The sequence below is a fragment of the Zea mays genome, chromosome 2 (genome assembly GCF_902167145.1).
Source record: "Zea mays cultivar B73 chromosome 2, Zm-B73-REFERENCE-NAM-5.0, whole genome shotgun sequence".
NCBI lineage: Eukaryota > Viridiplantae > Streptophyta > Magnoliopsida > Poales > Poaceae > Zea > Zea mays.
This window is the reverse complement of record NC_050097.1, coordinates 26026200-26038689: the sequence shown is the minus strand read 5'-3', so window position 1 is coordinate 26038689 and position 12490 is coordinate 26026200.

The following is a 12490-nucleotide window of genomic DNA, read 5'->3' as shown; positions in this document are numbered from 1 at the left end:
CAAATGGAGCTCCAACGACTCCTAGGTCCCTTGGGGCTATAAAAGGGACCCCTAGGCGCATGGAGCACAAAACTAAGCATCCTTTGAACATCCTATGACACCGAGACACCGCAACTACGCTAGAGCTTTGGTAGTTTGAGATTCAAGCAAGTGTTTGAGTTGTAATTCTGTTGTGTTGTCTCTTGTGCTCCTCTCTCGACTTGTGTCCGTGTGTTGCTTTGATTTTGTCTCTTGTGTGTGTGTTTTTAATCCTCCTTACTCTTGTGGTTTACTTGAGATCAATTGTGTAAGGGTGAGAGACTCCAAATTGTGGAGATTCCTCACAACGAGAAAAAGTTAAGATAAAAAAGAGAACCGTGGTACTCAAGTTGATCAGTGGATCGCTTGAGAGGGGTTGAGTGCAACCCTCGTTCATTGGGACACCACAACATGGATTAGGCAAGCATTTTATGCTTGACCGAACCACGGGATAAAATCGTCGTGTCACTTGTCTCTTTACCTTATAATGATTCTACTCTTTCTAGTAGTTCACTTCACTTCATAATTGCTCTAAGTTTAATACTCACTTGTGAGAGCAATTAAGTGAAGAAGTTCTCTCCTCTCATTCACTTCATCCGGACTTGGCTTTTGCTTTCATTAATTCATTATTAGTCCAATTTTGTTTTGTTGAGCTATATTTATAGGATCATCTATTTAGCAGTGCGGGGGAAAAGAGGGGGCGGGGAGGGCATCGCCGCCAGGGAGAGAGAGGGGGAGGCGGGAGGGAGAGGGACTGTGCAGGGAAGACAAAAACGAAGAACACCATGGCAACAATGGAGGAGAGGCTCACCAGAGAAGAAACTCTGCCGGAGCCGAGGACAAATTCACCGATTGAGGATGAACAGTCAGTCGGATCGACGAATCGATGGCACCGGGACGAAGCTCTCGACGTGACGGACGCAGCGGTACCCTTGGATTCCGCTGAGGATGCACGGATCGAAAGTAACTACTCGTGGGAGTTGGAACCGTCACAAACCCTGGCGAGCAATTCCGGGAGTTATGGATTTAGCCTGGAGAAGGGGGTTCGAAATTCGGAAAGGGCTCGACGAGAGGATTCAAGCCACATATATATTGCTAGGGTTTGAAGATATTTTATTTTTTGTAATTATCCCATTTTTTAAATTAAAAGTAATTTCAGAAAAAGGCTGAAATCATTTTTAATGCCCGAAAATTATCTCGAAGGCTACAAAAATTCTAGAAAACTTCAAAGACATGATTTAAAACTCAATGAACTCAAAAAACATATTCAGAACTTTTCAAAATGTCTTTAAGCACCCCAATTAAATAGATTTTGAATTTCAGAAAATAGAAAAAATTCGAAAAATATGAAAACTTACTGGAAACTTCTACAGGACAAACTAAAATGTTTCAAACACTTCTTACACTTAGAAACATTATGCAACAACCATGACACTTCTAGGGCTCACGCCAACATAGAACAAAATAACTCTCTATTCTTTTAATAAAGGGAAAAGAAAAGTGAAGAAAGGAAAGGGTGACACCTGAATTTTGAGTACAGAGGAAAGAAATTTTTAGACCCCAAAATTCAGGGTGTTACAGACCTATCCCCCTTACAAGAATCTCGCTCCAAAATTCAAGGTTGGCTAGCAAAGAATTCATGATACTTGGCTTTCAGATCATCTTCGCGTTCATAGGTCGCGTCTTCTTAGAGTGGTGACCCCATCTGACTTTGCACATTCTGATGGTATTCCTCTAGGTGACTCTATCTGTTGTATCTAGAATCTACGTTGATTTCTCCTCATATGTCAGGTCTTCTTGGACTTCTAGTCCTTTCACTGGCAACTGCTCCTCGGGTACTCGCAAGCACTTCTTCAGCTGAGACACATGGAAAACAACGTGCACAGCTGACAGATCTTCTAGTAAGCTGAGTTAATAAGCCACTTCTCCATGCCTTGCTAGAATCTGGTACGGTCCGATATATCGCGGTGCTAACTTTCCCTTGACCCCGAACCTTCTAACTCCTCTGATAGGTGACACCTTTAGATAAACATAATCTCCCACTTCAAATCTCAGTTCTCTTCTTCTTGTGTCAGCATAAATGTGTTGCCTTAACTGTGCTATATTCAGATTCTCTTAGACCATTTTGATGTTCTCTTCTGCTTCGAGCAAAACATCGGGACTGAACACCTGCCTCTCTCCAGGTTGATCCCAAAGCAGTGGAGTTCTACAACTCCTTCCATATAGTGCCTGAAACAGTGACATCTTCAAACTGGCCTGATAGCTGTTGTTATAAGAGAATTCCGCATAAGGTAACTTCTTATCCCAACCTGACTTATCTTGCAATGCACAGGATCTCAACATGTCTTCAAGAATCTGATTAGTTCTTTCAATCTGACCATAGGCCTATGGGTGATAAGCTGAACTGAACTTCAACCACTACGCCCGCTGATTCGACCTGATGGGGGAAAGGTCTATAACTTTAGATGTTGTCACTGCTTCTTCATATTATATGATCAAATTCAAAATAGAAAATAATACTTTTTCTTAATCACTTGGACATGTCTTGAATGGTTGTGGAGAATGGAGGGGGTCACAAACGCAACCCTAATGACATCCTTGGGCTTCTGTGCAGGGAACACTTCCCTAGATTTGGTGAGTATGATGGAGTTACGGGCCCGGCTTATTCCTTCAACCACTACGTTGTAGCCCCTGATGCTGTAGATCGGGATGACATGTAATTCAACAACAAGGCGGAGCGGGTGAAGCAAGAGTTGTGGGTAGGTCTTCCTCGCACTATATTGTTCAATACATCATATTCATTGCACATTCTTGAAATAATGTACGGATACATCGTTTTTGTTTGCATGAAGCTCGTCGTGGACTTGCACTACGAGGCACGCATCCAGACCATCATCATTTTCCATGCCTCCGTCCTTGGAGAGAAGGTGGTCAAGAAGGACGCTAGAACCATGTCGTTGACTCGGGACCAATACTTGCAGGTAGCTATAGAACATTAATATTGATATTAAATATGCTTAATTTTATCTTATGATACATTGTGTACTTGATTTTTAGATGATTCCTAATTGGTGCACTGCACATCCTAAGTGATGGGATTAGATGGTGCAAAGATGGTGCTCGAACGAGTGGGACGAGGCGCACAATGCTAGCCGGGAATGGTGTTTGATGACGCAAGGTCCTTCCCACCATCAAGACATCCGCAACCTCGACAAATACGCAGAAGCATGGGTACACAATTTCTTTTATTTAGTCTAACTTTTGATTAGACATGATTTTTAACCATCTCATTGGTTTTCTCGCAGTCGGCGTCACATGGTGGCCGGCTTTGCTCCATCTTCTCGGTGTATGTTATGGCCCACAAGGGTAAGTCGATGTCTGATGTCACGTACAACACAGAGGACTGGCCCAAGGTGTACAAGGACCCTTCCGTCCACAACCGCCTCAGTGAGTGCACTGCCATGGTAAAAGAAGTCCATGGGCCAGATTATGATCCGAGGACTGATGACATCGACATAGATGTCCTCATGAGGGTTAGAGGAGGCAAGAGGCATGGGCGGTACTGGATTGCCGATGAGAAAATCGACTCATCCTCCACTCCCACTCTATCTCAGGTGCGAGCAAGGAGCACGAGTGCGAGCCCAACTATAGGACCTCGATAAGACAGCTCACAACATCACATACAGGAACTCCAGGTTATTCCTTACCTATTCTTCATTCATTGATTATTATATATCTTTTCATTGCATTATCGTAACATTAGGGTGAAATATTACAGACTCATCTAGAAGAAGAGATGAGGAAACATGAGGAGTTGGAGGCGAGGATGATGGACGAGAAGATGGCTCGCTTGGCCGATCAACAGAGGATAGCAGAGTTGTTTCAATATATGCAGAGCCTCGGCGCTGCATCGGGTTTTGCTCCACCACCTCCATTGTTCCCTCCAGCTGAACTTGCTTACTTCTCTACTCCTTTGAGTACCAATATTTTAGTTATGTATGATATATATTCATATGATCTTACACATGCAATCTCTTCTCTATGTAGAATCAATCAGCGTCATCAAAAACACTCATGGTTCGCCCAACCCTTTGTCGTACCAGTCCAATCGCCCACCTCACTGATGTTTTGTCACTCACTACCGGAATCTGGCTATTTGCTGAGTGCTCGACGCTTTGCCAAGTGCTTTTTGTCGGGCACTCGACAAAGTCCTACTCTCGGTAATGACCACGTTTACCGAGAGCAGGACTCTCGGCACAGAAATACACTCGACAAAGAAATCTTTGTCGAGTGCCAAACACTCGGCGAATGGCGGTGCTCGGCAAAGGGCCATCAATAGCCATCTAAAGCTGACAGTCGTTATCTTTGCCGAGTGTCGAGCCCTGACACTCGGCAAAGAAGCTTCTTTGCCGAGTGTCTTACGCCTGACACTCGGCAGAGCTTGATTTGCCGAGTGTCATTCTTGGACACTCGACAAAGTATTTTTTTTATTTTTTTCTTTTCCCAACCAAACTTTTTTGGTATGTTCCTACACTATGTAGACCTACATGTACCATTTTGGCACAATTATAAAAGTGTTTTCTATAACTATTAGATTTAGTTCGTTTAATTGAATTTCTTCGAAAAATTCAGATTTGAACTACAAGTCACTCGAAACATGGAAAACCGTGTATGCAAAAATGATATCCATGTTAGGTAACACAAGTTACGACCAATTTCAGGAACAGACAGGAATCTTCGAGCACCATGCTTAATAAACATGACCGTGAACTGCCATCCAATTGTTTAAAAATTGTATAAAACACAAACAAAATCAGAAAATCATGAAACTTGTCCACATGTCATGATTTCATATGTAGAGGTTGTGATAAAAATTTGAGAATGTTTCGAGAAAGTTGTGATGCACTATCTGTAGAAACCTAGCCAGTCTACATTGAAACTCTATGATTTGATGACACACTATGTGTAGGCCACTTAGGCTAACCCCGACACATATGAAGATTATTTTTAATCGATGTAATGCTGAAAGGGAATTAGGCTTACACCTAGTTCCTAAATGATTTTGATGGTTGAATTGCCCAACACAAATACTTGGACTAACTAGTTTGCTCTAGTGTATAAGTTATACAGGTGTCAAAGGTTCACACTTAGCCAATAAAAGACCAAGTTTTGGGTTCAACAAAAGAGCAAAGGGACAACCGAAGGCACCTCTGGTCTGGCGCACCGGACTGTCCGGTGTGCCACCGGACAGTGTCCGCGCGGTGCACCAGAGGACTCCAAGTCAAACTCATCACCTTCGGGAAAATCCAGAGACGCTCCGCTATAATTCACAGGACTGTCCGGTGTACACCGGACAGTGTCCGGTGCTCCAAGGAAGAGCGGCTCTGGAACTCGCCAGCTTCGGGAATTCGCAACGGCTAGTCCGCTATAATTCACCGGACATGTCCGGTGTACACCGGACTGTCCGGTGTGACAATGAAGCAACGGATACTTCGGCGCCAACGGCTACCTGCAGCGCATTAAATACGCGCCAGAGCGCGCAGAAGTCAGGCACGCGCGCGCTGGCACACCGGACACTCTACAATACATGTCCGGTGTGCCACCGGACATCCAGGCGGGCCCAGAAGACAGAGCTCCAACGGTCGGAACCCAACGGGTTTGGTGACGTGGCTGGCGCACCGGACTGTCCGGTGCACCATACGACAGACAGCCCCACCAAACGGCTAGTTTGGTGGTTGGGGCTATAAATACCCCCAACCACCCCACATTCAAGTCATCCAAGTTTTCCCACTTCAACTACTTACAAGAGCTCTAGCATTCAATTCTAGACAGACCCAAGTGATCAAATCCTCTCCAAACTCCATACAACTCCCTAGTGATTAGAGAGAGAGATTTGCTTGTGTTCTTTTGAGCTCTTGCGCTTGGATTGCTTTCTTCTTTCTTTGATTCTTCATTGCGATCAAACTTACTTGTAATTGAGGCAAGAGACACCAATCTTGTGGTGGTCCTTGTAGGAACTTTGTGTTCCAAGTGATTGAGAAGAGAAAGCTCACTTGGTCCGAGGGACCATTTGAGAGAGGGAAAGGGTTGAAAGAGACCTGGTCTTTGTGACCACCTCAACGGGGAGTAGGTTTGCGAGAACCGAACCTCGGTAAAACAAATCCGTGTGTCACACTCTTCATTTGCTTGCGAGTTGTTTTGCACCCTCTCTCGCGGACTCGATTATATTTCTAACCCTAACCCGGCTTGTAGTTGTGATTATTTTTGAGAATTTCACTTTCGCCCTATTCACCCCCCCTCTAGGCGACTTTCAATTGGTATCAAAGCCCGGTGCTTCATTAGAGCCTAACCGCTCGAAGTGATGTCGGGAGATCGCGCCAAGAAGGAGATGGAGACCGGTGAAAAGCCCACTACAAGCAACGAGAAAGCCCTATCGGGAGAGTCCCGCAACAAGGAGAAGAGGAAGGAAAAGAAGAAGGAGAAGAAGACTTCTTCTCACAAGTCGCATCGGAGTGGTGACAAAATAAAGAAGATGGGGAAGGTGGTCTACTACGAGACCGACACTTCATCACCATCTACCTCCGGCTCCGACGCGCCCTCCATAACTTCTAAGCGCCATGAGCGCAAGAAGTTTAGTAAGATCCCCTTACATTATCCTCGTACCTCTAGACATACTCCATTACTTTCCGTTCCATTAGGCAAACCGCCAACTTTTGACGGTGAAGATTATGCTAGGTGGAGTGATTTAATGAAATTTCACCTAACCTCACTCCACAAAAGTATATGGAATGTTGTTGAGTTTGGAGCACAGGTACCATCCGTAGGGGATGAGGATTATGATGAGGACGAGGTGGCCCAAATCGAGCACTTCAACTCCCAAGCCACAACAATACTCCTCGCCTCTCTAAGTAGGGAGGAGTACAACAAGGTGCAAGGACTAAAAAGCGCCAAGGAAGTTTGGGACGTACTCAAGACGACGCACGAGGGTGATGAACTCACCAAAATCACCAAGCGGGAAACGATCGAGGGGGAGCTCAGTCGCTTCCGTCTACGCCAAGGGGAGGAGCCACAAGACATGTACAACCGGCTCAAAACCTTGGTGAACCAAGTGCGCAACCTCGGGAGCAAAAAGTGGGATGACCACGAGGTGGTTAAGGTTATTCTAAGATCTCTTATTTTCCTTAACCCCACTCAAGTTCAATTAATTCGTGGCAACCCAAGATATACACTAATGACTCCCGAGGAAGTAATCGGGAATTTTGTGAGCTTTGAGTTTATGATCAAGGGCTCACAGAAGATTAACGAGCTTGACGGTCCCTCCACGTTCGAAGCTCAACCGGTTGCATTCAAGGCGACGGAGGAGAAAAAGGAGGAGTCTACACCAAGTAGACAACCAATCGATGCCTCCAAGCTCGACAATGAGGAAATGACGCTCGTCATCAAGAGCTTCCGCCAAATCCTCAAACAAAGGAGGGGGAAAGACTACAAACCTCGCTCCAAGAAAGTGTGCTATAAATGTGGTAAGCCCGGTCATTTTATTGCAAAATGTCCTATATCTAGTGACAGTGACAGGGGCGACGACAAGAAGGGGAGAAGAAAGGAGAAGAAGAGATACTACAAGAAGAAGGGCGGCGATTCCCATGTTTGTCGGGAGTGGGACTCCGACGAAAGCTCTAGCGACTCCTCCGACGACGAGGACGCCGCCAACATCGCCGTCACCAAGGGACTTCTCTTCCCCAACGTCGGCCACAAGTGCCTCATGGCAAAGGACGGCAAAAAGAAGAAGGTTAAATCTAAATCCTCCACTAGATATGAATCCTCTAGTGATGAAAATGCTAGTGATGAGGAAGATAACTTACGTACTCTTTTTGCCAACTTAAACATGCAACAAAAAGAGAAATTAAATGAATTGATTAGTGTCATCCATGAGAAGGATGATCTCTTGGACTCCCAAGAGGACTTCCTAATCAAGGAAAACAAAAAGCATGTTAAAGTTAAAAATGCCTATGCTCTAGAAGTTGAGAAATGTGAAAAATTATCTAGTGAGCTAAGCACTTGCCATGAGACAATAGACAACCTTAGAAATGAAAATGCTAATTTGTTAGCTAAGGTTGATTCAAATGTTAGTAATATTTCAATTCCCAATCTTAGAAATGATAATGATGATTTACTTGCTAAGATTGAAGAATTAAACATGTCTCTTGCTAGCCTTAGAAATGAAAATGAAAAATTGATTGCTAAGGCTAAAGATTTTGATGTTTGCAATGCTACTATTTCCAACCTTAGAAGTAGAAATGATATATTACATGCTAAGGTTGTAGAATTAAAATCTTGCAAACCCTCTACATCTACCGTTGAGCACACTTCTATTTGTACTAGATGTAGAGATGTTGATATTAATGCTATTCATGATCACATGGCTTTAATTAAACAACAAAATGATCATATAGCAAAATTAGATGCTAAAATTGCCGAGCATGACTTAGAAAATGAAAATTTTAAATTTGCTAGAAGCATGCTCTATAGTGGGAGACACCCTGGCATTAAGGATGGCATTGGCTTCCAACAGGGAGGCAATGTCAAACTTAATGCCCCTCCTAAGAAATTGTCCAACTTTGTTAAGGGCAAGGCTCCCATGCCTCAGGATAACGAGGGTTACATTTTATACCCTGCCGGTTATCCCGAGAGCAAAATTAGGAGAATTCACTCTAGGAAGTCTCACTCTGGCCCTAATCATGCTTTTATGTATAAGGGTGAGACATCTAGTTCTAGGCAACAAACCCATGCTAAGTTGCCTAAAAAGAAAACTCCTAGTGCATCAAATGAACATAACTTTTCATTCAAAACTTTTGATGCATCATATGTGTTGACTAACAAATCCGGCAAGGTAGTTGCCAAATATGTTGGGGGCAAGCACAAGGGGTCAAAGACTTGTGTTTGGGTACCCAAAGTTCTTGTTTCTAATGCCAAAGGACCCAAAACCTTTTGGGTACCTAAAGTCAAGAACTAAACTTGTTTTGTAGGTTTATGCATCCGGGGGCTCAAGTTGGATTATCGACAGCAGGTGCACAAACCACATGACAGGGGAGAAGAAGATGTTCTCCTCCTATGAGAAAAACCAAGATCCCCAACGAGCTATTACATTCGGGGATGGAAATCAAGGTTTGGTCAAAGGTCTTGGTAAAATAGGTATATCTCCTGACCATTCTATTTCCAATGTTTTTCTTGTAGATTCATTAGATTACAACTTGCTTTCTGTATCTCAATTATGCAAAATGGGCTACAACTGTTTATTCACTGATGTAGGTGTCACTGTCTTTAGAAGAAGTGATGATTCAATAGCATTTAAGGGAGTGTTAGAGGGTCAGCTATACTTAGTGGATTTTGATAGAACTGAACTCGACACTTGCTTAATTGCTAAGACTAACATGGGCTGGCTCTGGCATCGCCGACTAGCACATGTTGGGATGAAGAATCTTCATAAGCTTCTAAAGGGAGAGCACATTTTAGGACTAACAAATGTTCATTTTGAGAAAGACAAGATTTGTAGCGCATGCCAAGCAGGGAAGCAAGTTGGCACTCACCATCCACACAAGAACATCATGACGACCGACAGGCCGCTTGAGCTACTCCACATGGATCTATTCGGCCCGATTGCTTACATAAGCATCGGCGGGAGTAAGTATTGTCTTGTAATTGTGGATGATTATTCTCGCTTCACTTGGGTATTCTTTTTGTAGGAAAAATCTCATACCCAAGAGACCTTAAAAGGATTCTTAAGACGGGCTCAAAATGAGTTCGGCTTGAGGATCAAGAAAATTAGAAGCGACAATGGGACGGAGTTCAAGAACTCTCAAATTGAAGGCTTCCTTGAGGAGGAGGGCATCAAGCATGCGTTCTCTTCTCCCTACACTCCTCAACAAAATGGTGTAGTGGAGAGGAAGAATAGAACTCTATTGGACATGGCAAGAACCATGCTTGATGAGTACAAGACTTCGGATCGGTTTTGGGCCGAGGCGGTCAACACCGCCTGCTACGCCATCAACCGGTTATATCTACACCGAATCCTCAAGAAGACATCTTATGAACTCCTAACCGGTAAAAAGCCCAACATTTCATATTTTAGAGTCTTTGGTAGCAAATGCTTTATACTTGTTAAAAGAGGTAGAAAATCTAAATTTGCTCCTAAGACTGTAGAAGGGTTTTTACTAGGATATGATTCAAACACAAGGGCATATAGAGTCTTTAACAAGTCCTCCGGACAAGTTGAAGTTTCTTGTGACGTTGTGTTTGATGAGACTAACGGCTCTCAAGTAGAGCAAGTTGATCTTGATGAGATAGGTGATGAAGAGGCTCCGTGCATCGCGCTAAGGAACATGTCCATTGGGGATGTGTGTCCTAAGGAATCCGAAGAGCCTCCAAATGCATAAGATCAACCATCCTCCTCCACGCAAGCATCTCCACCGACTCAAAATGAGGATGAAGCTCAAGTTGATGAAGTAGAAGATCAAGCAAATGAGCCACCTCAAGATAATGGCAATGATCAAGGGGGAGATGCAAATGATCAAGACAAGGAGGATGAAGAACAAAGGCCGCCACACCCAAGAGTCCACCAAGCAATCCAACGAGATCACCCCGTCGATACCATCCTAGGCGACATTCATAAGGGGGTAACTACTAGATCTCGTGTTGCACATTTTTGTGAGCATTACTCGTTTGTTTCCTCTATTGAGCCACATAGGGTAGAGGAAGCACTACAAGATTCGGATTGGGTGGTGGCGATGCAAGAGGAGCTCAACAATTTCACTAGGAATGAGGTATGACATTTAGTTCCACGTCCTAATCAAAATGTTGTAGGAACCAAATGGGTCTTCCGCAACAAGCAAGATGAGCATGGTGTGGTGACAAGGAACAAAGCTCGACTTGTGGCCAAAGGATACTCCCAAGTCGAAGGTTTGGATTTCGGTGAAACCTATGCACCCGTAGCTAGGCTTGAGTCAATTCGCATATTATTGGCCTATGCTACTTACCATGGCTTTAAGCTTTATCAAATGGACGTGAAAAGTGCCTTCCTCAATGGACCAATCAAGGAAGAGGTCTATGTTGAGCAACCTCCCGGCTTTGAAGACAGTGAGTATCCCAATCATGTCTATAAGCTCTCTAAGGCGCTTTATGGGCTCAAGCAAGCCCCAAGAGCATGGTATGAATGCCTTAGAGATTTTCTTATTGCAAATGGATTCAAAGTCGGAAAGGCCGATCCTACACTCTTTACTAAAACTCTTGAAAATGACTTGTTCGTATGCCAAATTTATGTTGATGATATTATATTTGGGTCTACTAACGAGTCTACATGTGAAGAATTTAGTAGGATCATGACACAAAAATTCGAGATGTCTATGATGGGGGAGTTGAAGTATTTCTTAGTATTTCAAGTGAAGCAACTCCAAGAGGGCACCTTCCTAAGCCAAACGAAGTATACTCAAGATATTATAAGCAAGTTTGGAATGAAGGATGCCAAACCCATCAAGACACCCATGGGAACAAATGGGCTTCTCGACCTCGACGAGGGAGGTAAATCCGTCGATCAAAAGGTATACCGGTCGATGATAGGTTCTTTGCTATACTTATGTGCATCTCGACCGGATATTATGCTTTCCGTATGCATGTGTGCAAGATTCCAAGCCGACCCTAAGGAAGCTCACCTTACGGCCGTAAAACGAATCTTGAGATATTTAGTTTATACTCCTAAGTTTGGGCTTTGGTATCCTAGGGGATCCACATTGGATTTGATTGGTTATTCGGATGCCGATTGGGCGGGGTGTAAAATCAATAGAAAGAGCACATCGGGGACTTGCCAGTTCTTGGGAAGATCCTTGGTGTCTTGGGCTTCAAAGAAGCAAAATTCGATTGCTCTTTCTACCGCCGAAGCCGAGTACATTGCCGCAGGCCATTGTTGCGCGCAACTACTTTGGATGAGGCAAACCCTTAGGGACTACGGTTACAAACTAACCAAAGTCCCTCTTCTATGTGATAATGAGAGTGCAATCCGCATGGCGGATAATCCCGTTGAGCATAGCCGCACTAAACACATAGCCATTCGGTATCACTTTTAAAGGGATCACCAACAAAAGGGAGATATCGAGATTTCTTACATTAATACTAAAGATCAATTAGCCGATATCTTTACCAAGCCACTTGATGAACAAACGTTTAACAAACTTAGGCATGAGCTAAATATTCTTGATTCTAGGAACTTCTTTTGTTGATTTGCACACATAGCTCTTCTATATACCTTTGATCATGTCTCTTTCATATGCTATGACTAATGTGTTTTTAAGTCTATTTCAAACCAAGTCATAGGTATATTGAAAGGGAGTTGGGGTCTTCGGCGAAGACAAAAGGCTTCCACTCCGTAACTCATCCCTCGTCGTTGCTCCGCGCATCTCTCCATCTTTTGGGGGAGAGTTCAAAG